The 26560-nt window shown below is 41.5% G+C and overlaps 1 long non-coding RNA gene across 1 annotated transcript; it reads left to right on the top strand.

Moving 5' to 3' along the window:
* Positions 1 to 1212: 1212 nt before the first annotated feature.
* LOC110341842 lies at positions 1213 to 26325 on the top strand. The gene is made up of 3 exons (XR_002383846.2): positions 1213 to 1325; positions 3723 to 3905; positions 26276 to 26325. It is a non-coding gene; the product is annotated as an uncharacterized LOC110341842 (long non-coding RNA).
* Positions 26326 to 26560: the final 235 nt, after the last annotated feature.

The raw sequence follows: 26560 nt of genomic DNA on the forward strand, positions 1-26560 counted from the left end.
ACCTTTACTCAGTGTTTTGTCTTCCAGCTTCTTCTGTTGCTAGCCTCTAGGTGCCTCACCATGCTTTTCTGGTTCTCTTCTCTGCCCACACACATCTAAAAGTAGACCTTTGTTAGAGATGCTTAGTTGGCTGGAGTTGAATTCTATTTGAGACTGTGATACTTAGTGGTCCAGCTCTCACTCTCTGTGGTATTCTCGGGAAACTATACAAGGAGAAAGACAGTCTTAAGAAAAGGATTGATGGAAGGGAAGGTGATATGACCTACTACATTAAGAACAAAAGCCAACCGTTGATCGTTTATTGCAAGGAATGCACTGTCTTAGGGTTTACTATTGCTGTGAAGAGACATCATGACCACAGCAACTCTTATAAAGAAAGCATTTAATTGGTGTGGCTCTCTTACAGCTTCAGAGGTTCAATCCAACTCTGTAACAGCGTCATACTTATTTTAAATCTCTTCTGAGATGAATGGCAATCTCTTAACTGTAACACACCTGTAAAAATAAAAAAGCAGCTATCATAATTCTTTTTATTTGTTTTTTTGTGACAGGGTTTCTCTGTGTAACAGTTCTGGCTGTCCTGGAACTTGCTTTGAGATCTGCCTACCTCTGTCTCCCAACTGCTGGGATTAAAGGTGTGTGCCACCAACACTGGCCGAACTAACATGTAGTGGTACAGGATATGCCTTACCATTATAAAAATATAGGGAATGGAGCATAGTGAGGAAATACTCACTCTCTTGCTAAAGTAAGATCAAGAACCAGCCAGACAAACTCAGTGTCTGATGTCATTGAGGTGGCTTGCTTATAGTTTCAGAGGTTTAGTTCATTATCATCATGGCAGCATGCAGGCAGCTGTGGTGCTTGTAACTCAGAGTGCTACACCTTGAAGGCAACAGGAAGTCAACTGGGTGCCACACTGAAGGAAGCTTGAAAAAAGAGATCTCAAAGCCCATCCCACAGAGACACTCTTCCTCTAACAAGGCCCTACCTCCTAATATTCCCACTCCCTTGGAGGTCATTCTCTTTCAAACCACCAGAGACAAAAAGTAGAATTCAGAATAACAGAAGGTGCTGCATTTCTTTTTCTTGAAGCACTTAGAATGCAGTCCAGGTGATATATAATGGAGAAGTCAGGCGGGAGAATGCCATAAGATGGCAGTAAGGGAATGATTGTTTGGCTACTGCCGAGGAATCCAAGGAGACTAAAGTGCATGGACTGTTTCCTTGTCATCCAACTCTGTATTGGTCTTCTCTCCTCTTACAGTTGCTTCATTGTACAGCCGAGGATACAGAGGATCAACCCGCTGAGCCTGAAGCAACAGGTACAACTGGAATTGTAGACCAGGTTTCTATGAGTCTAAAGCCCATGATGTTTTCATTGTAACAGCAATGGGAGTGAGAAAGAGTTCTTTAAAGGAACAATTTGGTGGGAGAAATGTCAGGGGAGCAGAAATTTTTTATTCATTACATTTTGCAGGGGCAAAAAGCAAACAAAAAGAATCAGAGGACAGGGTAGACTATGGGGACAGCACAGGTCAGCTTCAAGTCACAGAAATCAGCATGTTTTTGCCATTGGTGAAAATCAGATATGGTACAGATAATACATTACACAGGTTAAAGTTGGCTGTCCACTGTGGTAGGATTCTCTAGACACTTTGTTAATAGTTGGTGAACATATCCTGAATTTAATGAACAGCTATTTTTATAGATGTCTGGTTAGAAAAATTATGACTAGACAAGAACAATTTTAATGCTTTATCATCACATGTCCCAAGCTGGTAATGATTAGATTAAAAGTAACTCCAAGGGATTATGTATTGAAATGATATGTATAAAATACACAATTTTTAAGTGCTTAGATTTACATATCACATCTTTTCCAAAGAGTTAGAGACCAACAGTCAAATACAGGTAAGACAAATCTGGGTCATATGGTAGATTTACTTTGAAAATATGGTGCATATACACTGTGAAATACTGTTTGGCTGTAAGGGAAAATGAAGTCATGAGCTTTGCAGGTAAATGGTTGGAACTAGAAAAGATCATATTAAGTGAGGTAACTCAGATCCAGAAAGTCAAACATGGTCTATCTCATATGAGGCTCCTAGCCCATAACCTTTAGATGGGGGTACATATCTTGGAGTAACAGCAGAAACCGGGTAAGTAATAAGGAACTATTGTTAGGGCCAGGGAGCAATAGAGAGGGGAATATCAGGGTACAAGTGATCTGATTGAGAAAAGAGGAAAAATGAGGGAGTTTACTAGGGGAGGAAGGGATAAAAACAGAACAAGGAGAGGAGGGTAAAAACCAGTAAGGTCTGAAAAACTCATAAGAAACCATACTATAAACAATATACCTAAAACACACTATAATACATGTAAGTCTGTGTGTAAATGAATATTTTTTTGTCTGGGTTGACAATGTTTTCCTCAAGAGCCAAGGACCATCTACCAGAAACTCTAACACCAGACCCAGGAAGCTGTCTCTTGAGTTGTTGCTCAGGGTTTTCTAAGAGACTCCCCAGACAGTACAAGCTGTTGCTATTGTCCTTGGTTGCTTCTCAGAGGCAGAAGATGAGTCCCCACTGATGAAGACATCATGCACTTTAGAAGCCAGGCCCAGAGGGCCCCTGACCTGGAACTAACCCCGAAAGCCTCCCACTTGAGGACACATATGTACGACCATAACAATCAGTGCGACACACATAACCCTAGGCAAGCAGTATCAACACGCTTCTCTTGGTAGTGACCAACTGTAGTCAGACTGTCTTTGTTATTCCAGTTCCCAAATAATGGCATGGAGACTTATTACCTATGAACGCTTTGCCTTAGTTTAGGCTTATTCCCAACTAGCCCTTATAGCTTAAATTAATCCCTTTATGTTAATCTGTATTCTGCCATATGGCTCTCCTCCATACTGTATGTCCAACCCCCCTCCATATCTTGCTGGTAAAATTCGTGCACCTCAACGTGGAAGTAATTTTAAGTGGTTTTGGTTGTTTTGTGGGTTGTGGATGTTTTTCATTGTTTAGAGGAATTAGTTGCAACTTGTTATTGGTCATAGTCAGGGAGGAAACTAAGCAAAGGAGGATAGATTAAGGGATCTCATTTTGAAAAGAAAAGAGGAATAAGAATAATAGGTGGAGCCAGGCGGTGGTGCCACACGCCTTTAATCCCAGCACTCGAGAGGCAGAGGCAGGTGGATCTCTGTGAGTTCGAGGCCGGGCTGGACCGATAGCCTCCAAAACAATACAGAGAAACCCTGTCTCGTAAAAACCAAAAAAAAAAAAAAAAAAAAAAAGAATAATAGGTGGAAAGGGTAGATTATTGAATCTACTTTAATCCAAAAAGCAACAAGCAATCTCAAAAAATTTTATATTGTTATGGATATATGTATGTTGATGCAAATTTAAAGTTAACTTTGAATTGGTGGGCTGAGCTAGCGACTGGAATTAGCTATAGAGAAACCAGGAATATGGATAGGGGAGATGGAGAGGAAGGAGAAGGGAGGGACTTGGAATTTGCATGCTCTTCTTCCTGGGATGTGTAGAGAGAAGAGGCTCTGACTGGGTCTCTGGTAAGAAACAAAGGTCAGCAGGTCACTCCTCCTCTGCTTCTCTGACCTACAAGGTTTTCACCCCAATATCTGATTCTCCAGTTTTTATTGGTAATAGAACAGCTTAGCAACAAGCAACCAACAGCTCTCTAATTCAACTTAGGAGCCGCTCAACAAGAGACAAAGCCGAGACAAGCTGCCCAACAAGAGACGGTACCTCTGTGTCTGGTCCTGAAAACCCAAGGCTGGTGAAGGCACAGCTATCAGAGGAGAATCTGCAACCACCCCTTTCTGAAACCAGCATAATCCCTAACTACACTCTAAATATTTGTCCTTAGACCCACAGGTAAGTGTAATCTTTACCCCTCATTAAGGAAAGCTCTCTTTGCAGTAGATGTAGATCATTACAGGAAAACCACAACTAATAGAAATGTGAATTGTGGAGGTCAGGCTCAATGAATATGTCTACAAAATGCTCCTGTACCTAAGGCTGGAAGAGGCAGTAGAAAGACTGTAAGAGCCAGAGAATCAGGGAGTTTGCTGTAAGACTGGGTCTCTGGGGAATGTCTGAAGGTACATTCATGAACTCTTACCAACTCATCTGCCTACACATGAACTGAATAAAGACGACACCAACAGACATGCCATAGTGGGTGGGAGAAAATCCCACAAAGCCCTCCACAGAGAACTACAGGCAATTAAGGAATGCTGAGAGTGGGAGAGACAGTCTTCCCCCAGGAAGGGCGTACCAGCTGGTTATCCAGTTCCAAATGGCCAGCCCTGAAAACATACGTATGGATAACATTATACAGACTGATCAGGGAGTATTTATGTATGTAGGAATATATGTGTGTATGTATGCTTGTATGTAACAACATTTAATGAAAAAAGATTTGAAAGAAGGAAAGGAGGGGGTATAGGACAGAGTGTAAAGGGCAGAAAGCAAAGGAAGAAAGGTTGCAGTTATAGTATAATATCAAAAATAAAATAATTACATTAAAATTTAAAATCTGAGCAGTGGAGTAAAGGCTGGTCTCAGGATTAAACATGATGCCAAAATTCAAATATGGGCCATAACAGTTCAAAAATGCTTGAAATATGTAGTATTCCATCACTTCTTCAAAGTTTCTCAACAGTGGTGATAACAGTGAGAACATTTTGCAGCTGCCCAGCTCAGACCTTACCCAGGCTGGGTGGGGTGAGTTTCCTGCGCTTTGTGTCAGGACTTGCTACCTTCCTCTGCTCCCCTCCAAGACTCTGTCTGCACTCCTGCACTTTGCTCTTTGCCACAGTTCAAGGTTTTCAGCAGATTCCTTACCTGCTGATGCAGCTGTTAGCTGATATGCAAGGTAATCACTGGCGGTGGTTTAAAGTATCGCATTTCTTCGAGACTTATGAGCTGTAATGGAGATCTGAAACGAGGAGGCTTTTTCCTAGTAAAAGAAGTGAGCTTTAATGGCTCAATCACATGTACTCTTGGCATCATTTTCTGGGACAAGGAAATCTCACATGCAGAGTCAGGTCTTAGCCCCTGGCGGGGCAGGAATGTAACACAATGTAAACCTTCCAGGAGGCAGAGAAGGTAGATGGGGAGCACTTTTGGTCTTACTTCTTGCATTTTCCCTGTAAATCTAGTTGCTTGTCTGTGGGGTGCTCAGGGCTCTGGAGAGTTCTTGAGGATCTGCGGGCGACTGTGCCAGCCAGGTCTGGCCTTCATTCCCCACATACTCTATTTTTCTTCTTTTGAAAGAAATGACACAAAGCGTGATGGACAGATGTCTTCTATCATCAGAACATAAAGAGGACAATGCCATTCTATTTCCTGGTCCTAAAAAGTAATATAGAAACGGGCACTTGGAGCCAACTCCCACAATTCTGCTGACATCTGACATCTATCGTTCCCACAAAGAATCCAGAGGAAGATAAATTGATTGTTTGGTCTGTTGTAAATGTGCAATTATTCTCTTGGTTACAATAGCAATTTGTCTTAGCTTAGTGGCAGCATGGTCACTTACTGGGTTTGGCACAGAATTCTTGGAATGAACGTAAAGTAAATGAGTTATTAGGTGTACCTTCTCTGTGTTCTAGGAAATTGTAACCAGGGAACCTAAGAGTGATACAGAATTGTAACCAGGGAACATAAGAGTGATATGGATCCTTCCCTCTCACCTTAGACATTTAGAGCTAATGTCTATCATTAGCCATCAAGGGACCCAAACTGAGTCTTTCCTAGACTTTGCATGGAATAGGAAGCCACTATTTTTATGTGTGCCAAAAAGTAGGTTACAGTGAAAGAAACTACACTTACTGCATAATCCTTCCTGATTACCATTCTTTTTTTTTTTTTTTTGGTTTTTTGAGACAGGGTTTCTCTGTATTGTTTTGGAGGCTATCGGGCTGATTACCAATCTTAATATTTGAAATTGATACCTGTCTAGAAGATCTGAGCCATGAGGTTCCTGAACTTAACCTTGAGCCACATTGCTTCCCCATGGGAGTTAGCCTTGTGACAAGTAACTATCTGTACTGTATTAGCCCATTTTCTGTCAACAGTAACAGAATGCCAGAAAGTAGGTTAGTTAATTGAAAGGAAGTTTATTTGAGCTCATGGTTCTACGGGTGCAAGACTGAGTGGCTCCATCTGGTGTCAAGTTAGGGTATGGCATCACAGGGCACAAGGCATGTGACACATGCATGAATGTATGGATATGTATTTTGTAGTCTCTCTCATCAAGCCTTCAGGCTTCAAGCATAGGGCTCTACCTAATAATCCTCTTTAATTCAAATCACTACATAAAGGGTTTCTTCCAAGCACTTAGGTTAGATTAAATTTTTCCTCCTAAAACCTCCCAGTGGGGATTGAATTCTAACACATGAAACCTTGAGGGGGACATTTGAACCAGATACAACTGCAACACTCAAATAGAATGAGATTTTTTTTCTTCCACGATAACAGTATTAAATCATAAAATAATTGCTAAAGGGCATTGCAGATCAATAGTTTATTTCTCCCTTCCTTGAGCTTGAAGGTAAATTCCTAAACCTGATTTAACTCCTGTGTGTGTGTGTGTGTGTGTGTGAGCGTGCATGTGTGAGCATTTGCAAGCACAGACAGGGCATGTATTCTCATTCTTCACCATTGTCCACCTCATTCCTCTGAGGCAGGGTTTCTCCCTGAAAATCTGGAGTTCACATTGTTTTACTAGGTTGGCAGTCAACAAACGCTGTCGCTCCTCCTGTCTCTGTCCCCAAGTCCCTCACGGCAGCGCTGAGGCCACAGGTGTGGGAGACAATGCCTTATTAGGTGGGTGCTTGACTCATCACAATTGTGCAGTAAGACCTTCTAACCACTGAGCCATCTCCCTAGCTCCCAGTTCCTTTTTCTTTTAAATCTCAGCATATGTTTACGTCTTTCTTCATTATCCAACACAGCGGACAGCCTTAAAGTCTTAGGAATGATGGTGTAATTCCTCCTTTCTCAGCCTTCCCCATTTAAACAAGGGAATGGTGTTTCAGAGCCGATGTCATTGGTCAAACTCATCTCAACTCTGCACCTCCAGCCAATCAATGTTTCTATATTTTATGTGTCGCAGTGGAGTTCTCAATTCAGGCTCTATGGTATTTTCACCCCTTTTTCTCACATTAAAAGTAAAACTTTAGAGAACAGTAAAGGGCAAAGAGGGATTAATTTAATAAGAGACTCCTGTGTTGGCCATGATAAGCACAGTTTTGCCAGCTGTGGTTTTGGTAAATTAGGTTACCTTTTACAAACTGTGGTTCACTTTCAAAGAGGCCAAATGCTATTTCCTGTCAGCTTTCTTAATTACCTGTCAGGCACAACCCCCCTCACCTCCCCCAGAACAGATTACAGTGAGGGCCGGAAAGCTGCAGCTCATCTAGTCATTATTTACCAGCAGAACAAGGTGGCTAAAATCCACACGGAGCTGTCAACAGCTCAGCCTTGGGAAAACATCTCAGAGGCCCTAGCTATTTTCTTTAGTCAATTGCATAGCTTTAGCAATGCCTTATTCTCTGGGCTTTCCAGACTCCAACATCTAAACACCCCTAATAAATGTGCAAACTCCTTCTAGCTATGTGATGCTGGAGGCTGGTGAGTCATGGGGCCCAGAAAAGCACAATAGTCCATTACCGGCTGAGAGGAGGTAGGTGTTAAGATCACAAAAGGAACCTGGGTCATGTTTGCAGCTCAGCCTACATATCCTGGCTGTGAATCTCTTCTACAGTCAAGTTCTTGGCATAGTTCTCATTTTAGTTGTATGAGTCAGGGGTTATACATGTCTACTGGGATGCTGTAGAACAGGTGGCATACAAAAGCAGAGAGCAGGAACAGGTGCAGAGAGAAATCAAACATGTTTGTCCCCCGTGAAGGTGGGAGAGAGGAGAAGGAGGACATATGAATATCTTTGGGATTTCCTCTGTTGGCTTGATGGGCAGAGTGAGGTAATGAACCAGTGGGATTATAAATCAGTTAAACGTGCTTCCCGCTCCATTCATTTTCCACACTGATAAGTTCCTGTGCTTTTCTCAGGGAGAGTGATATGGCCGGGTGGGGATCTCTCTCTGTGTTAAGTTATTTTAGCTCCTCTTCAAGATGCCAGTCATTCTCCATTGTGTTTTTCCATTCTACTTAGAGAAGATTAAAAAAAAATCAGAAACACACACACACCTTCTGTTCTGTATCTTCCCACACATCTTGTTTAAGCTTGATTCTTGCCTCTGGGATCTACCATCTGAGCTGCCTGGTTCACCGACGCACAAACATTCCAAGTTCAACCTAAGCCTCTGTCTTCCACAAATATTTCCAGGGGACACTTTTGCACATCAGTGTTGTATACATTTCATATGTATTACACACACACACACACACACACACACACACACACACACACACACACTGTATCTATTTCTCTTTTCAACCTAGAATGTGAGCAATTCCAATTAACTGGTACCTTTGGCGAATGTCTTGCGTGCCAGCGAACAGAGCATACACAGGGGTGTGTCAACATATATTGGCTGGAGTTCTGAGTCACAGAAGTCTGGCAGGGTTAACAACTTACTAAAATGAAGAGGGAGATATGGCTGGAGAAATGGTAGGAAAAGCTGAGCCCCGGGCTTATGTAATCACCCATCTGCTCATGGAATGTCTGCATCTATTCTGGAGTGGAAGGGACCACACACTGCTTCCATGTCTGACAGCTGAAGGGTACAATATCTTAGAAGAAATATCAGGAACTGGAGACTGAGGTCAGGGAAACAGGTGAGGGCAGCCTGGCTTCTACAACAGATTCAAAGAAGTCCGCACTGGGCAAGCCAGGGAGGAGAGTGTCTACTCTGTGGATGGAGTGAAGCAGGGGACAGTGGCATGACTGAAACACACCATCATTCCTGCTACTCAGAGTACCTTTACCTCCTCACCTGCATCCCATCCCCTTAGATAAGGTCCCAAAGTTCTTCCTACTGTTTTGTCACCATCTTTATTTCCTACGTGTTGCATCTGCTCTGACTCAAGCCAGATTCTGCTGTGACTGTAACATACCGCATCACTACCACTCATGAACCTTGCTTCTATGGCTCTGTATACAGTTTCTCTAGACACATGAATGGCTTTAGACTGACTCGTTACTGGTCTTGCCATCTTCTCAGGCAGAGGAGATCTTTCCGGGACATCCTGGCCAAATTTACTCTCCCCCTTTTTCTGTCACTCTTCTGAACACTAGTTTTATCATTTGTGACAGTTCTCATCTTCAGACTGTATACCTGTGTATCAATCTATAGACACACACACACACACATTGCACAATCATGTATTGCTTAATGAAGCCTCAGAACCCTGTCATTAGGAGAGTAGGTCATCAGCCAGGTGGTGGTGGTGCACACCTTTAATCACAGCACTTGGGAGGCAGAGGCAGGTGGGTCTCTATGAGTTCGAGGCCAGCCTGATCTACAAAGTGAATGCCACGACTATTACACAGAGAAACCCTGTCTCAACAACAAAAACAAAAGAGAGAGACAAAGAGTGAGTGAGTGAGTCATCATGTGAACATCACAGCCCACTTCACAAGCCTTGGTGGTACAGACTGCTCACACCAAAGCCGTGCTACCAACCTGAATCGTGTGGCTGTGTTGAGCACTGCAGGCAACTGTGGCATACTATTACCATGTCTCTAAAAATAGTTAAACATAAAAAAGATGAATTGGTATGTTGTAGGAGTCTTTCAGCTCCATTATAATCTTCTTGGATCATCACATATGCAGTCTATCCCTATGTAGCAAAGACACACAGACACAGACACAGACACACACACACACACACACACACACACACACACACACAGACAGACACACACACACTTGTTTATGTATTTCTCCTCTGTCCGAATGTAAACTCCCTCCTATCTTACTAGGCCCTATCTCATAGCAGGTTTATATTGAATACCTATGAGACAAATGGTCAAAGAAGACTCTCTCTCTCTCTCTCTCTCTCTCTCTCTCTCTCTCTCTCTCACACACACACACACACACACACACACTCTCTCTCTGTGTGTGTGTGTGTGAACATGCGCATGCATGCACTCATGCACTATTGGAAATCAAATCCAGGGCCTTGGGTGTGCTAGACAAGTACTGAGCCAGGGAGCTACATCCCCGGTTCCAGATAAAATAACTTAATCCACATAACCTGACTTTGCTGTCTGTAAACTGACTTGATTACACACAATAGCAGACTTTGGTGAAGGATACGCCACACACAACACTGGGACAGTCCCTGACACAAGGTGCCCATTAAAAGACAGCTGGGTTTTTAAGCTTGCTTTGGAATTTTCAAACATCTGTTCTTTGCTATGTACAGCTGTTAAAAGACCTTTGAAGGAGCTGGGTGTGCTGGGTGCTGGTGACTTCCCATTCACAGGTGACAGGAATGCTGTCAGTCACAATGGTATATTCCAAGGGGGGGACTCATCGGCCTTTGATGTTCCTTAAAAATACCATATTATCTTTTCTTTGGGGACAAGCAGATACTTTGGTCTTGTTTGGTCTGGTTCAGTTAAGGGAAAGACATGGGACTGTGTACTTGAGGTGGGTCTTGTCCACTCTGAATCAGTTTTGGGGGATGGTCTTTGACACACTTTGGCCTTCCAAGAACAAAGCCCCGCCCAAGTAAATGCCTTTGAAACATGTATCTATTTCTCTCTCCTGCTTGATTCTTGTTTGCACCAAAGGCCAGTAACAGGAGGGAACTGTAAGAGAAAGACATATAAGGCTAGAAACAATGAAATGAACACTAGTCCCTGCACATTTTCTGGAGAGACAGCCAATGTCTGAAAAATGTGCTTGTGAGGCCATAGTTTAATAGAGGCCATCATTTATCTATTTCAAGAGGCCAACAAAGAAAAGCTTAATGGTTAAATTGAGTAAATCATAGCCTCCAGTTTACCCTGACATGCCTGGTAAGATGGACCCTTTTCCTGGAAGAAGACCTACAGTATTTAGTGCTCCACAGTTTGTGCTGGTTTATGTGAGAGTGTATATTTTGGGATACTAGGACATCAGTTGTGAGTTACTCCTGTTTGTAGCATGAAAGGTAAAAGTAAAATCTTTTGAGAGCAGGCTGTGGGAAGCAAAGACAAAATGAAGCCGAGGGAAGGCTTGCTCAAAAAACAATACTACACAAACAAATGAGCTACAACCCTTTCAAATCTAGAGAAATGCTATACATGAGTTGTTAATTAAAAAAATCAGTGAACAATTATTTGAAATGTTTCCATGAGTGACTAGAGACTCTCTGCCCTTGGTGACTAGAATATTTACTCATTTTAATTTTCTTCTCAGATGATTTCATTTTAACAGATTTTTTTCTGCTTCTTGTCTAAGATCTGTTTATCATTTGCTTCTGAGAACAATGTCTAGACAGAGTCCTGCATTGAAATTCAGTTATTCGCTGAGCATCTAGCAAGTACACTAAGTGTGATGTTGGCCATGTGGGCATCTTGGGTGCTGACAAACCATTCTGCTTCGAGTAAGCCACTGTTCTTTTCTGGGCTTCTATTATTAGTTTTACAGGAATAAGATTATTGCTGATGAAATTACACATTACAGAGCATTTGTGCAGTTATAGAAGAAATGATGCCAATGCAGAATGTTACTGAAAATGTAATCCTTGTTTTTTACATATGTTTTAGAGAAAGGTTAAAAGAAAGAATTGCAAATTGGATTCTGTTCTGCAATAAAAGGGCAGCTGTCAGCTTACTGCCCTGAGCCCTCAGAAAACGGAAAAGGATGCCAGGAAGCCAGCACAATGGTTCTAATTCAAAAGACCATTGGCTTTCCAGTTCCTCACCCTGTTGTGCCTGATTCTTGGGCATATGTGTACATCCTCCCAGCAACCTGCCTAGAAGTTCTGGAAAGGAAGGAAACTTGGTCCAAGTCTAGCAATTTTCTGGACTAAGTGCTACATTTTTTTCTTGAGTTATCATCAAATTGGAAGTCAAAGGTCTTCCTGAACTTGGAGCATTGGGTGGCATTTTCTCAGTCTCACTGTGGAGACCCAAGTCTTAACACTATCAGGAATGATAGACATTCTTCTTATTTACAAATCTGGATATCAGATGAACTCTTGTCCTAAGCTTAAAGGGGATTAGGAGTTTGAAGCTAGAGCGTTATTGGGGAAACATTGCCTTCATCCCTTCAAGTCACCTTGCAGGGGGCAGTGCAGGGAAACAGGGTGTTGATGGCTACTGTGGCACTACCCAAGAGTGAATGACTCGGGTCGTGGAAAGAATCCTGGAAGTGCTTGTGCCTGTCTTACCTCATCAATATGTTTATATTTTGATAGTAAATGATGGGCTTTTATTTGTAGGGGTTGACTGTATCTCCTGCCAATCATTTTGGGGAAGATAATCACAAAATAAACATTTGAATTAGCAGGGAAACTATATTGTAGGGGATGCTAGCAGAGAGATTTGGGGTAGATCCCTTCTATGGAGGTTGACCTCACTGATTGAAGGCTGGGTAGATAGAATCAGCTATTGGACTCCCCTTCTATCAATAGGTATAAAGAAACACATGTTACATTCTTGTTCCTCTTCCCCTTGAAGCTGCAGGAGAGTTTTGCAAGGGACATGATTAGGTGTGGAAACTCTTCTGAAGTGCAGTGATCATGTTGTGGCTTTTCGGTCTTTTACCTACTACAACATATCTTTTCACAGACTTGAAAGACCACCAGAGTCTTAATTGAGTTCTTTTTCACTTGTATGCGAGTGTTTTATAAATTTCTAAAAAAATTTTTCTTCAAGGCCAAGTTTATTACAATGGACACTAACAGTAGGATAAACTGTTTCTGAATAATCTCTTCATGGAAATAATGTGTAGAAATGCATATCTCATGAGTGATTTCAGAAGAATATTTAGCTTTTACTGTTGGCTGCTCATTCTGGGGTGGTTTAGCAATGTGAACTTTTTGTTGTTTTGGTCATTTTCATTCAACATACCTTGAGTGAGTACAGATTATGCACTAGGCATGACTTAGCTACTGAAATACAATAGTGAATAAGATATTAAAATTCCTGCACTCAAATAGAGGGAAAGCAGACAATAAGTAATATAAATCTGCTAAAATGTACTATGTTAGGAAGCAAGGCAGGTTCACATAATTGTGTAGGCCGTCCACTGCACAAGGGTGCCACAATCTAGAGGAAGGTGTGGCATTGAAAACATTATAGTTTTGTGTACTTGCTTTTATAGTATTCTGGGGGAACATTTTCTGATGTTCACAAAGGCGTTTTTAACTCATAGTTGGGGTAACAAGCCAATGGTTATGGAGCCTGTTACGAATCTGTTGTGGACACTCAGGTACAAGATGATAGTAGCTTGATTAAGGAAGGTATATTAGAAGTAGCACAAAGTTTGTTTTTAAAGTTTGTGTATACTTTGAAACAGTCACTGAAGGGATCTGCTCTTGGAAGTGATAGAAAAATAGAATTTAAATAGCTACAAAGACTTTGTTCTAATCGGCTGGGAAAACGGAGGAGTCATCCTAACTCGAGGTAGGGAAGACTTTAGTTGGAGCCTGTCTGAGGGGTGGAGGTCGGTGGACAAGCTTTGCACATTGAGGGCCAGATGCCTGCTAGATATCCACATGTCACACAGGCCAATGGATAATTATGTCTGAAGTGCAGAAATAAGTCCAGACTAAAGACATGAATTTTTAATCATATTATTTTCTGAGAGCTACTGTGAGCCACCACTTGCCCTTTAATGGATAACAATGCGGGTAAATCTATAATTTTTATCTAATATTTTAACAAGGTCACCTCTATTATATACCTTTCTAGCTTATAAACCGAATAAGTATATTTGTCTTAGCCTGCAAATCTATTTCAGGAAATATTTTAAAATACTTCCTGTATTTCATTGTTGAAAATACACAGTTCTACAAAACAAAGAAATCAAGACCTTAGGACAGTATTTCTCAACCTTCCTAACACTGCAACCCTTTAACACAGTTCCTCCTGCTGTGGTGACCCTCAACCACAAAGTTATTTTCACTGCTACTTCATAACCATAATTGTGCTACTGTTATGAATGAGAATGTAAATATTTTGGAGATAGAGACTTTCCAAAGGGGTCGTGACCCAGGTTGAGAACTATTGCCTTAGAGCAGCACTTTCTGCCCAAGGCACAGGGGATGTCTCAGAGGAGGAGCCAGAGAGAACATAAGATTTGGCAGACAGGCTGGGCAGTGGTGGCACACGCCTTTAGTCCCAGTATTTGGGAGGCAGAGGCAGTCAGATCTCTGTGAGTTCAGACCAGCCTGGTCTACAGAGTGAGTTCCAGGACAGCAGCCAGGGCTACACAGAGACTCCCTGTCTTGAATAACAAAACAAAACAAAACAAAACAACACAAAAGGAAGCTAGAGAGGGGGTTATAAAATACTGTCTTCTGATATAACATGAGTATCACACTCATTAACCATATAAGCTCTGGTCATGTGAATAAGATCAAGGCAGACAAAATTCCAAGGCAGAGCAGACCATCTCTAGGCCCTATTTCTCATTGAGGAGCTATTGGAGGTGGGTAGTTACTGGGGAAGAAAGGATCATTCTTTTTGAAGATGTGGCCACTAGGGTTCTCATGCTTCAGGGGATGGCCACACACTCATGCATAAATCTACCAACTGGATTTAGTAGAGTATTTAAAAGGGCATGAAATCATGAGGTTTGGGTAAATGGGATGTAGATACGGTTGTATTTCTTTTTATACATTTATGAAATTGTAAGGATAAAGAGCCTTTTAAAAAAATTTAGATTTTCAAAGCATGACATGCAGGGAATTTTAATGTGATTATGTGTTATAAACTGTGGAATTAATTTTACATGGAAAGAATAGTATTTACTGAGAGCAGTATATACTGTCATCAGGTGTTATTAGTGTAAGTGTGTTACTAATTTTCAGAGATTTTTAAATTGGTAAAATGAAATTGATGGAGTAAGGCAGCAGGGGCTTGCTTTAATGGATTTGTTGTTGCTATTTCCCCGCTGTCGTGAAGCTCTCCAGTGGGATGGAGGGGCTTACAGGACTCAGCCTTGCGTTCTCTGGGCACCAGCACTGTCATTCACAATCAATGGCCTGCTCACAAGTTGTCTACAGTTTCACCATCCAGGTTCCGTCACAGGGAAGGGAACTGTGGCACACCACACAGGCTGGGCCTGTGAGATCAGTGTTTCCACAAGTCCCCTTTCATGGCTTTCAGGCTGGTGGTAGCCCTGTGGTATTTTCCGGTCTTCAGCCTGCTCCATGGACAGTCAAGGGTGGTCAAGTAAGAACATTTCTGCAGGCAACCTGAAATGTTTCAGAATAACTCACTTCACGGACATCATAGTTTCTGCCCACTAAGGAAACAAATGAGCATTTCGGAAGAAAAACATATCCTGCTGATTTTTATTTTCATAAATCTAGGGACTCATTTATTGACTGGAAAGTGTTGTTATTTTAAGTAGCAGTTTGGCTCTATTATAAATTACAGTGTCAGTTGATTTGAAAAAAAAAAACAGCTTTTTGAAATGCAATTCACATGCACACAACCTACCCGTTTAAACCTAGTGGTGCATGGCGTCTTGCAGGGCTATGTTATCATCTCTGCAATCTAATTTTAGATTATTTTTATCCTCTAAATGAAATCCACAGTCTGTTCATGATCCCTCTTCGCCTCACTGCCCCAAAAAGCCCTACCCCATTAGCAACTTAAGTTTTGGTTCTCAGAAATGCGCCTGTTCTGGATATTCCATACAGACTCATACAATATGTGCTTTTTTGTCATCAACTTTTTTTAACAGCATAATTCATGGCTCATGCATGGTGTAGGTTTATAAGCATTTGACTTTATTGCCATTGAATGAATATACGACCTTTTGTTACTGTATTCATCAGTGGATAGATAACTGGATGCTTTATAGTGCCTTATTATAGGTAACAATGCTGTTGACATTCATGTGTAGGTTTTTGTGTGGACATATGTTTTTTTTCTGGGGAATATATGTAGAAGCCAATTTCCTGGGTCATATGCTAACTCTATTTTCAGTGGGCTGGATAAACTGTTTCCCACTGCCTAATCTGATTTTTGGTTTATTTTTACCATTTATTTGTAAGCTTACTTTTTGTGTGTGTGAGGTTGTGTGTGTATGATGTGGCTGCATACATGTGTAAGCGTGCACGTGTGTGAGGTGCATGTGAAGGCCCACAGTTCACATTACATATCTTCTGCCATTGCTCTCTGTGTTATATATTGAGGCAAGGTCTCTTGCTGAATCAGGGGCTGGCCCACTCTGGCTAATCTAATTAGCCACCTTGACCTGGGGATAACCATCTCGTCTCTGTGCCTTGACTCTTAGGATTAGATGGCTGCTACACCTGCCTGGCTTTGACATGGGTTCTGGGGATCCAAAATCTGTTCCTTGTGTTTACAAATCAAGCCTTTACCCGGGAGCCATCTCCCCATCTCCTCATTTGATTTTAAAAACGTTGCCTCCATCATTTCCATGCTCTCTTAGATACAGTTTTTCATTAATTTATACATTTCCATTATGACTTTTGTTCATGTATGCATACACTTTGCAAAATTAGTCATATTTTGAAAATACCGAGATGGAAACAATTGCTTATTTAAACTGCTCAAATATCTTTAGAGAAATGTTTCAACCTCCTCCCCTGCCCCAGAGGTTGGACAAAATTAATATTTAATTTTCAACAGTTTAAATTAAATTTTATTTTACTTATTAGCTTTTTGAGTAGGTAGGGATCGTATGTTGCAAAAATCTGGATATCTGATGATATGCTTGGTGTGTTGTCTTCCTTATGTGCCTCCGATACCCAGTTTCCCTCTCTGAGGGCAAACAGTACTACTTATGTCTTAAGTAGTGTAACAAGGAAGACATTTTAATTTGAATAATGTAAAAAATGTAACAAACAAACAAACAAAACCCAAGCAAATGGGAACATGTGAAGAAGACCTGTTCTAAACTTGTTTGGTTGAAATGAAAGTTAGAACAGCTTGTGCACCATTGGTGACTTTGCAGGTTGAACCACTATGAAGGACTTAGAGTTTAATCATTGTCCTAAGCAGCCCCAGGCCATCATCAAAGCAGCCGACTCCTTTTGCTCACATTCTGGTGATGGTTTTACTTTGCCCACATTTCTGAGTCACACATCTCCTGATTGTTATCTCCCTTGACTACATTTCTGCTTCACGTTCTTCTGGGAAATGTCTCCAAAGCTCTCCGTGTTGTCTCTTGCCTGTCTTCCAGAGCTCGTCTCAAACCTTGCTCCCTTGCCCTCACAGAACCCCAGGACTCAAGGACTAGACTGTGAATATTTAACAAGCAAGTCCTCCACATCAGGACTCTGAACGTCTAAGCCTTCTCTCTGGCTGGTTTTCTTTAGCTCTCCCGTGACTGGCTCACGCCCATTCTTAGGTAGCAACTTAATGGAGACCTCACTGATTGTCTCTACCACAGCTGGCCTCCTCTCTCTCGCTCTCTGTTGCACCTGATGGTCGATTTAATTCAGGATTTATTAGATATTTATGTGTTTGCTAATTCATTGCCTGGGATAATTTACTCTAGGATGGTCTATATAATCTAAACCAGGGAGCAGGCTCTAGCCCCTGCTCTAGTTTTGTATGACCCCAGGAGTAAATATCAGTGTACATTATTAAAGAATTGTCTGAAGTAAAGAGAGAGCAAAGGATAGGCCGCTGAGATTCTGCACAATCTGAACCTTTTAAATATTTACTATGTGGCTCTCTACAGAAAAAATTGTTGATTCCTCTGTAAAAACAAGGGTCTCTAAAGTATAGTGTGTGTATCACAAGAAAGCACGAAACAATTACATAAATTATTATTTATTGTCTTGCAGTTATGTGTGTTTTATAGAGCATATGAATTTTTAATGTAATACTGTATGCATATGATTTACAATTTATTCATTTTTAAATATTTATTTTTATTTATCCCTATGTGTCTGTGTATGTGTGGGTGCCTACAGGAACCAGAAAAGGACATCAGATTCCCTGGAACTAGAGTTACAGGCGAATGTGGGCCACCTGATGTGGGTCCTGGAACCAAACTCAGGTCCTCGGCAAGAGCAGGCAGCACTCTCAACCACTGAGCCACCTCTCCAGTCTGATTTATAGTTCCTATATACACCGTGTTAGTTTCATCTTTGCCAATGAAAAGAGAAACTGAAGGGAGGAAGGGTTTCTTCTGATTCACAGTCTGAGGTGGCCCAGTCTGCAGCAGCGTGGCGGCACGGTGGGGTGCGCAGGGGCTCACAGCTGAGGCAGTGAGAATGCGTGATAACTTGCTTGCATTTCAGGGGATCAGGAATCAGAGAGGTTGGGGAGGAACCAGGACAGGGCTATGACTCATAAGGCTCACATCACAGTGATTCATTCCTATATATAACCCCACTTCCTGAAGACTCCACAGTCTCCCCAAACAGCACCACCAAAGTGTTCAAACACAGGAGTCTGTAGGGACATTGCACATTCAAACCTGCTGTGCATGTGTGTAGATTTCAAGTGAAAAGTGGCTGTGTGTGTGTGTGTGTGTGTGTGTGTGTGTGTGTCTGTGTGTGTTATTCCAGTGCGCATGTGTGTGCACCTGTATGTGTGCTCATGGAGATCAGAGAAGGATAGATCTCCTGCTCTACTAGTCTCCACCATATTTCCTTGAGATATTGTCTTCACTGAACCTGGAGTCAGGCTGCTGTCATCAAGCCCCGGGACCCTCCCGTCTCCAACCCCTGTGGCACTGGCTTTACAAGTTTTTGTGACCATGATTGGCTTTTTCTGTGGTGCTGAAGTACACACTTAGTTCCTCATACTTGTGCAACAAGCACTTTTATCCAGTGAGCCAATGCTAGCCCCAGTTTTTTTTTAAATGAGTGAGCTTCACAATAAAATATGTGCAGGGATTGGGTTTATAGTATAACATTGATGGGAGAAGCACCATATTATATATTCTCTTATATAGTCCTGTCATCTAATATATACCCACTATATGCTTTTATAAATAACCACAGCAGACTCCGTCTACTGAGCGTATGTGAATTTCAGGCAATAGCTTAGCTCCTGGTACAAAATGTCTATTTAGTTTTAAAGACAGAATCACACTCTGTTGCTCAGGCTGGCCAAGTTCTCTCCCCACCTCAGCTGCCAGAGCACCTGAAACTACAGGGATATGCCAGCGTCCAGGTAAATAGCATCTATGATGACCACAAATATCCTATGAGCTCTGTCTTATTGCCCCATCTTACAGATGAGGTAACTGAGGCCTGTATAGGTCAAACAACGCTCTGAAGGTTATACTGTCAGATGCTGGTCTGACTACAAAGCCAGGGTTTTCATTACTAATGATTTGTCTCAAAATTCATTCCCTTTGATCCCATATATATCTAAATCTAGTCACAGTTTGGATTTCTGCATGGCGTAGAAATGGCATTCCCGTTTCCCACAGCTGTAAACCCAGTTTCCCTGGAGCTTGCTGGTCAACCAGTCTAGTCAAATCAGAAAGCTCCAGATGTAAAAGGAGAACCTGCCTCAAAAAACCAGATGGGCAGTGAATGTTCACCTTTGACCTCTACACACAAGAAAACACACACACACTAATAGTGAAAGTCAACACTGAAATTTTGTTGACAGCCTTTGGAATTGAAATTAGTATACCTGCACTCCAGTATGTCTCCACAGCATACTTGGAAATCATTTAACTTCAACAGAACTAATTTCTAATCTAATCTGAGCTAATAACATTTACACCAGGGGCAGTTTCCAAGATTACATGTACATTAAGGTCTGTAACATATGGGCTCCTCTCCTTTAGTCCCAAGTAGCCAGGCAGAGCATGCATTTTCTGTTTTCCTAGTTTGGGTTATTACTGGGGCAGACTTCATCAGGCAAACCATGCGATTGTTTAAAGCAAGCACCACTGTTTGCACTCTAAGCCCAGGTCTAAATTTGACCTGCTACATCTGGGCCTCTTGTGAGCTCTAGTTCTTTTGGTTGTAGTCAAAAGTGCACAACTGCCATGCAATGCGGTGTTAAAAGAAATGCATTCTATGCCAGCATCCTTATTGGTATGACTAGGGCCTGGAAGAGCACGCTGCCTGTCACATCCACTAACACAGGAATCAAAGTGGAAGTAACTGTTTAGATGTCGCCAGTGTAACTCTGCCTTCTTAGTTAAGAAACAGCTCTTCAAATTCCTTCTCAAAAATATGGCTCTTTCAGGTAATTTTACATTAAATCATAGAACAAAAGCCAAAGCATATGCTATATTTCCATTTCATGTAGCACCACTTTTGCACCTAAAAATTCTGAACTCCGGTGTATTTTTGGGGGGGGGGTGCAGTTTTGAGATATGGTTTCTCTATGGCTTTGGAGCCTGTCCTGGAACTAGCTCTTGTAGACCAGGCTGGTCTCAAACTCACAGAGATCCGCCTGCCTCTGCCTCCCGAGTGCTGGGCTTAAAGGTGTGTGCCACCACTGCCCAGTGAACTCCAGTGTTTTAACCTACTTCTAAAACCCACATGTGCTAAAGGAAAACAAACTTGCCACAGACTCTCTTGTGTCCCCACCCCCTTTAAGTGTCTGCTTGCTTCTCTTCCACAAGGGCACTGAAGAAGAAAGAGGTTATGTAATTAATCCTTTTAACACTAGCCTTGTGCAGCGTCTAGTTTTAGGGACTTTAAGAAGAAAATTTCAGATCCACGCACTGTTTACCAAAGTTTGAACATATTTATAGATCTCTCTTTCCCCTAATGGCTGTACCACTTATCGCCTGATGGTCCATTTAGCAATTAATCATGTTCTGCCGTGTAACAGCTTTTCTCTTTTGACTTGAGCCCTAATCTCAATATTTCATTGCTATTCAATTTTACATGAATCTGTCTTGTTTTCCCTAATTGCTTTTGGGGGTCTTTAAATGTCAGGCCTCTTGCTTATTTTTAATGCCACATAGGAAGGAGACTTCCTGCCAGTAGTGGACATTTGGTTTTAGTCCTGAGTTTCCAGCCCAGATCTATTCTTTTCTACTCATGTAACCCTAATCAATTTAATCACTTTCATGACCCTTTGCTACATCTATAAATGGAATTTATGATACCACTCCATTTGGCTGTGTTATAAGCTTTGTGTTATAAGAAAGCCTACAGCTTTTACAGCTCCGGCCCAGCCATCCATTTAGACTCTGGTGTATCTGTTAGCGGGGCTGGTGTATAGGAGACATTCAATAGTAGCAATTATTATTTCCCCCACACCTCTGTCACCTACTCTATAAAGAACAAAAGCTCACCAGAGGCAAAGTTGAACACTGCATGAGCTGCTGGAAATAAGAGAGTTGCCTTTGGCTCAAAAATCTCAAGGATCCATGTAGATTTTTGTTTTCTCTAGGGACAAGTCAGCTATTCTAAGTTTCCTTTAGGCAATTCTAATTTCTCCTTTATGTGACAGAGAAAATGATAGGTAAAAGTGAAATGGGCTACAAAATATATTGATTCTCTGACATTGGGGATTATCTTGTCTGCCTTTGAGAGTCCAGTGTTTCAACTTGAATTACTGTTGTGAGATAGAGAGGGGTTTTCAGTGAGTCCAGGGAAGTTAAGTTTAAAGAATTTTCAAGTTAAGGATCCTAAACCTAGTTCCTGGGGTTAGCAGTATAGTAGTCCATAACAACAAAAATTATAATGAACAGAGGGTTTTAAAGCTTGGTGAACGAGGTTCTTGGAACTCATTTAAAGTTCAGATCATATGACAGCCACTGATTGAAAGCCCTCAGAGTGGCTTTTGTCCAGCTGATGAAAAAGTAAGAAGAGATCTTTGGATCAGTTATCAAAGTCATAGAGTAAATACCAATGGAACATGCAAAGTGGGTGTGTGGCATTAGGTTAACATATCATGTGGTTTGAAAACAAATGTAGTCACTAGGCATTTGCAGAGTGTAAATTGCTGGAAAATGTGGCGTGATTAAGAGAATTGTAAGACAGGAGAGCTGAAGGCACTTAAAGATGTGATCTACCCTCACTGGCTTTGTTCAGGCATGGGGATGTCTACATCATCCAGGACGATGTTAATCGTATCTCAGAATGCTTGCAAAAGAAAGAGTCCATCTGTCCTTCTGTTAGTTGGAAAGAAGAAGAAATAAAGGAAGAAAGAAAGGAAAAAAGAAATGAAGGGAGGAAGAGAAGGAGAGCAAGAAGCTCACTGGGCAAGCTCAATGTAAAACTCAGATGATTAGTTTTGGATTTCCAGTTTTTCCTGTATAACCAACCAAGACCGGTCTGTGAGGCAACGCACACGGCTAACAAAGAACAAGGGTGACTTTTCTGCTCTTACTTCTTGTGTTCTTTGTCGAGGAGAACAGGGACAGCTCATATATTCAGCAAATGCCCATGGAGTGCTGACCTCTGTGATAGGACGTGAGGATGAAGCTTGAGGAAAAGCAGTAGCTTTTTTATCTACTACTCCATTCTTAATGAATGGGTGGTGCAGCCTCCAAGCAATGACCCTGTAGAAAATACAGGGATTAGAATCATAGCTATCCAGCCAACTGTATGAGCATGGAGAGATTGTAGACTTTGTTGTCTAAATTCTTTTCTGGCATGAAAGATGCATATTTTCGATCACATAACTTCTTTTTCCAGAAAGATCTCAAAGTTAGAAATAAGCCTTAAAAAAGCATAATGCTCCAACTCTGAAATACCATATTTCTTTGCCAATAAAACCTTATTTCTTAATGATCAATTCCAAAATGCCTGTGAAAATATGAAACTCGGCAAAAGGAATTAAAATGAACTTACAGCTTGAAATGAAGATTATTGCCTGTCTTTTTGAATATGTTACATTTTGAAAAAATAATAATACAGGTATACTAGATAATAAAGATTCTCTCTCCTCAAAGACCAAGAAGCTTTGTAGCCATGATCTGCCTATGCAGAATACTCTCCACAGCTGCTTGTTTAGTAACAGTGTCACCTATGAATTCTACAGCTGTGCTCCATGTCTGTAACCACAAACGATTAATTCAAGTGGAGGACTCTGTCTTATTTAGGGTTTCTTTTGTTGTGACGAAATACCATGACCAAAAAACAAGTTGGGGAGGAAAGGGCTTATTAGGCTTACCCTTCATTATTGCTGTTCACCACTGAAGGAAGTCGGGACAGGAACTCATACAGGATGGGAAGCTGGAGACAGGAGCTGATGTAGAGACCATGGAGGGATGCTGCTTTCTAGCTTGCTCCCCATGGCTTGCTCAGCCTGCTTTTTTATAGAACCCAGGACCACCAGTCAGTCCAGGGATGACACAAACCACAATTTGCTGGGCCCTCCCCCATCAATTACTAATTAAGAAAATGCCCTCCCTCACTAAATGAGAAAATGCCTTACAGGTGGATTTCATTGAGACACTTTCTCAACTGAGGCTCCTTCCTCTGATAACTCTAGTTGTGTCACATTGACACACAAAACCAGTCACTAAAGAATCCAATTTCTTTCCAAAGTGTTCTTTCATTCATTACAACTGTTTAGAACCAACTTCCTTGGATAGAGGGGGCATCTCCAAGTTCCCCTTTTATAAGACATGTATTTTTAAAAATATACAAACATGTCAAAATTTTCCAACTTGCATCATATTCAAAACAGGGCACGTGTTTTACTTGGGTCATAAAATTATTGTATATACATATACATATATGCTCACAAATACATACCTACATGTGTCTGTGTGTGCATGTAAATGACAAAAGTCAGTGATAAATCCACATTATCAAATACAGAATGGTGCACATCTTCATTGAAACAAGAGCAAACAGTATTTCTGGGCACACAAAGAAATGAACAATAAATGTATCTGTATAGATGGAATTTGATATTTTCCCCCTCCTATTTGAGTCAAATATGATACACATGTGTCAGGGAGATTTATAATTATTATGTTTTTCAGAAAAAATAAATCAGTAAACCAGGACAAAGGTAATACTTGTCTATTTATGGTCTGTCCAGGTCCACCAGTCAATCCAGGTTCACGCATGAGAAAGGGAGTATAAACTGAGGAAAGAAACAGGCTAGACAGGAGGCAGAGTCACATCGTTGAGAGTGAATCCATCCAAGTTTATTGTTATTGTTGTTTATACTCCCATCAAAAGAGAGGGAGAGGAGCCGGGCGTTGGTGGTGCACACCTTTCATCACAGCACTCGGGAGGCAGAGGCAGGTGGATCTCTTTGAGTTCGAGGCCAGCCTGGTCTCTACCGAGTGAGTTCCAGGACAGGCTCCAAAACAATACAGAGAAACCCTGCCTCGAAAAACAAACAAACAAACAAAAAACCAAAAAAAAAAAAACCAAAATCAAAAAAAAAAAAAGAGGGGGAGAAGGCAAAAGATTTCCTTTCCAATGACACAAAGAACAGAGTAATTACCTCTTCAATACTCAAAACATCAAATAACTCCATGCTGAGTTAAGTGTTTTGTTGTTTAGGTAGGACATGCAGCAACCACACCTTAGGCCAGGAATCCTGTTGCACTCACACTTTAGGCCAAACATCCTTGTTGCTTCACCTTGGAAGAGCAAGTGCTGGTAAAAACTCTCTGACCTTAAGTTGAAACGGAGTCAATTCTGTGGGCTTCCACATTGGTCTGGTGTGAGGGGAGCAGGGATGTAGAAATAAGAGTAATAGTTTCTAGGTAGTGTGGTGGGTGTGTTCATGGCCATTGCACACCATAAGAGTGGGTCTGCCATCCTGGGAAGTTAAATGCTTCAGGCATGTTATCTAAATAATTCTTGCAGTTATACTTCCATTCTAATCTTTTTCTTTAAAAAATATTAATTTATTTATTTTGTGTACACAAATGCTCTATCTACATGTATGACTTCATGCCAGAAGAGAACATCAGATACCACTACAGATGGTTGTGAGGCATCATGTGGGCGCTGGGAATGGAACTCAGGACCTTTGGAAGAGCAGTCAGTTCTCTTAGCCTCTGAGGCATCTCTCCAGCTCCCTCCATTCTAATCTTACAACTGTGAAACAGTATCTTGAACACAGACTTTCCTTTTTCTGGTTGGAACCTTATAGCACAGCCCAAACTCTTCCTGTCAGTGGTTTGGAGTGAATTTGTGAGCTACCCTGCTGGCTTTGCCGGTGAGATGTGTGAAACAGAAAGCATCACTGAAGGCACATGCTGGAATTAGAATCCAGGTGCCCGGAAGATGCCAGTGAGACACTGAAGAGGTCAGACAGATGGAATAGAGTAGAGGTAATCAAATCACATGGGAGAACATGGATTAATAAAAACGGGTTAATTTAAGTTATAAGGGATAGTGGGACAGGCCTAAGCTAATGGTCAAGTTTTCAAAATTAGTAATAAGTCTCTGTGTCATTATTTGTGGGTTGGCAGCCAAGAAGAAAGACCGACTACATTTACACATTTTGAATGACAAAGAAGATGGCCATAGTATTAATTTGTACAGATCGTTGCCCAGATGATGGAATAGAAATTCACCCCTGGGAGGAAAACAATGCCTCTTCATTACTTACACTGTGTTACATGCATGCTGGCCACTTGCTGCTTGAGGTCTTAAGTGAATAACATAGCATTAATTCTGAAAATCAGTTTAGCTCCTAAAACTCACATTCATTGTGATGCAAGTACAATCCTAGAGTCCACTAGTTAGTGAGATGGCTTACTGGTGTGACACTGGTGTGACACTGTTATTGGATGGCCTACCCACAGTGAATTTAAATGTCACTTGCTTTGCTGGCTGTTGACACTTCTCCCTTCTCCCCACCCCCAGCTTGGACAGAATGTGTCAGGAGGAGTGAGACAGAAATGCGTTCTTTCATGGGTTTTGAAAGCACTTGCTGAGATTGTTCCATCTTTGGTGGGATTTTTTCTTTTCCCCATTTTGGAAGAAGAAGAATACATTTGGAACCAGTTGGTGTGACATAATGCAGAGTCCTTGGCAGGTACTTGTATGTCTGGGCACTTTGGATGTCAAAGAGACCACGGCTAAGTAGTATCTTCTCTCTGAAATCCAGAGTATTTATTTGTATGCACACAGATCTCTCTGCCTCTCTGCCCCACCTCTTATTGCACGGCACTTTTATTCTTCCTGTTTTATTCCTTCTCTCTTCCCCTCTGTCTTAGGGTTTCTATTGCTACGAAGTGACACCATGACCACGGCAACTCTTAAAAAGGAAGACATTTAATTGTGGTGGCTCCCTTACAGTTCAGAGGGTAAGTCCATTATCGTCATGGCAGGAAGCATGGCAGCATGCAGACAGACATGGTGCTGAGAGATCTTACATCTTTACTCACAGGCAACAGGAAGTGGTCTGTCTCACAGGGTGTGGCTTGAGCATATGTGAGACCTCAAAGCCTGCCTCCACAGTGACATACTTCCCAAAACAACGCCACACCTACTCCAACAAG

This window comes from Mesocricetus auratus, unplaced genomic scaffold (assembly GCF_017639785.1).
Source record: "Mesocricetus auratus isolate SY011 unplaced genomic scaffold, BCM_Maur_2.0 Super-Scaffold_6731, whole genome shotgun sequence".
In the NCBI taxonomy this organism is placed as follows: Eukaryota; Metazoa; Chordata; class Mammalia; order Rodentia; family Cricetidae; genus Mesocricetus; species Mesocricetus auratus.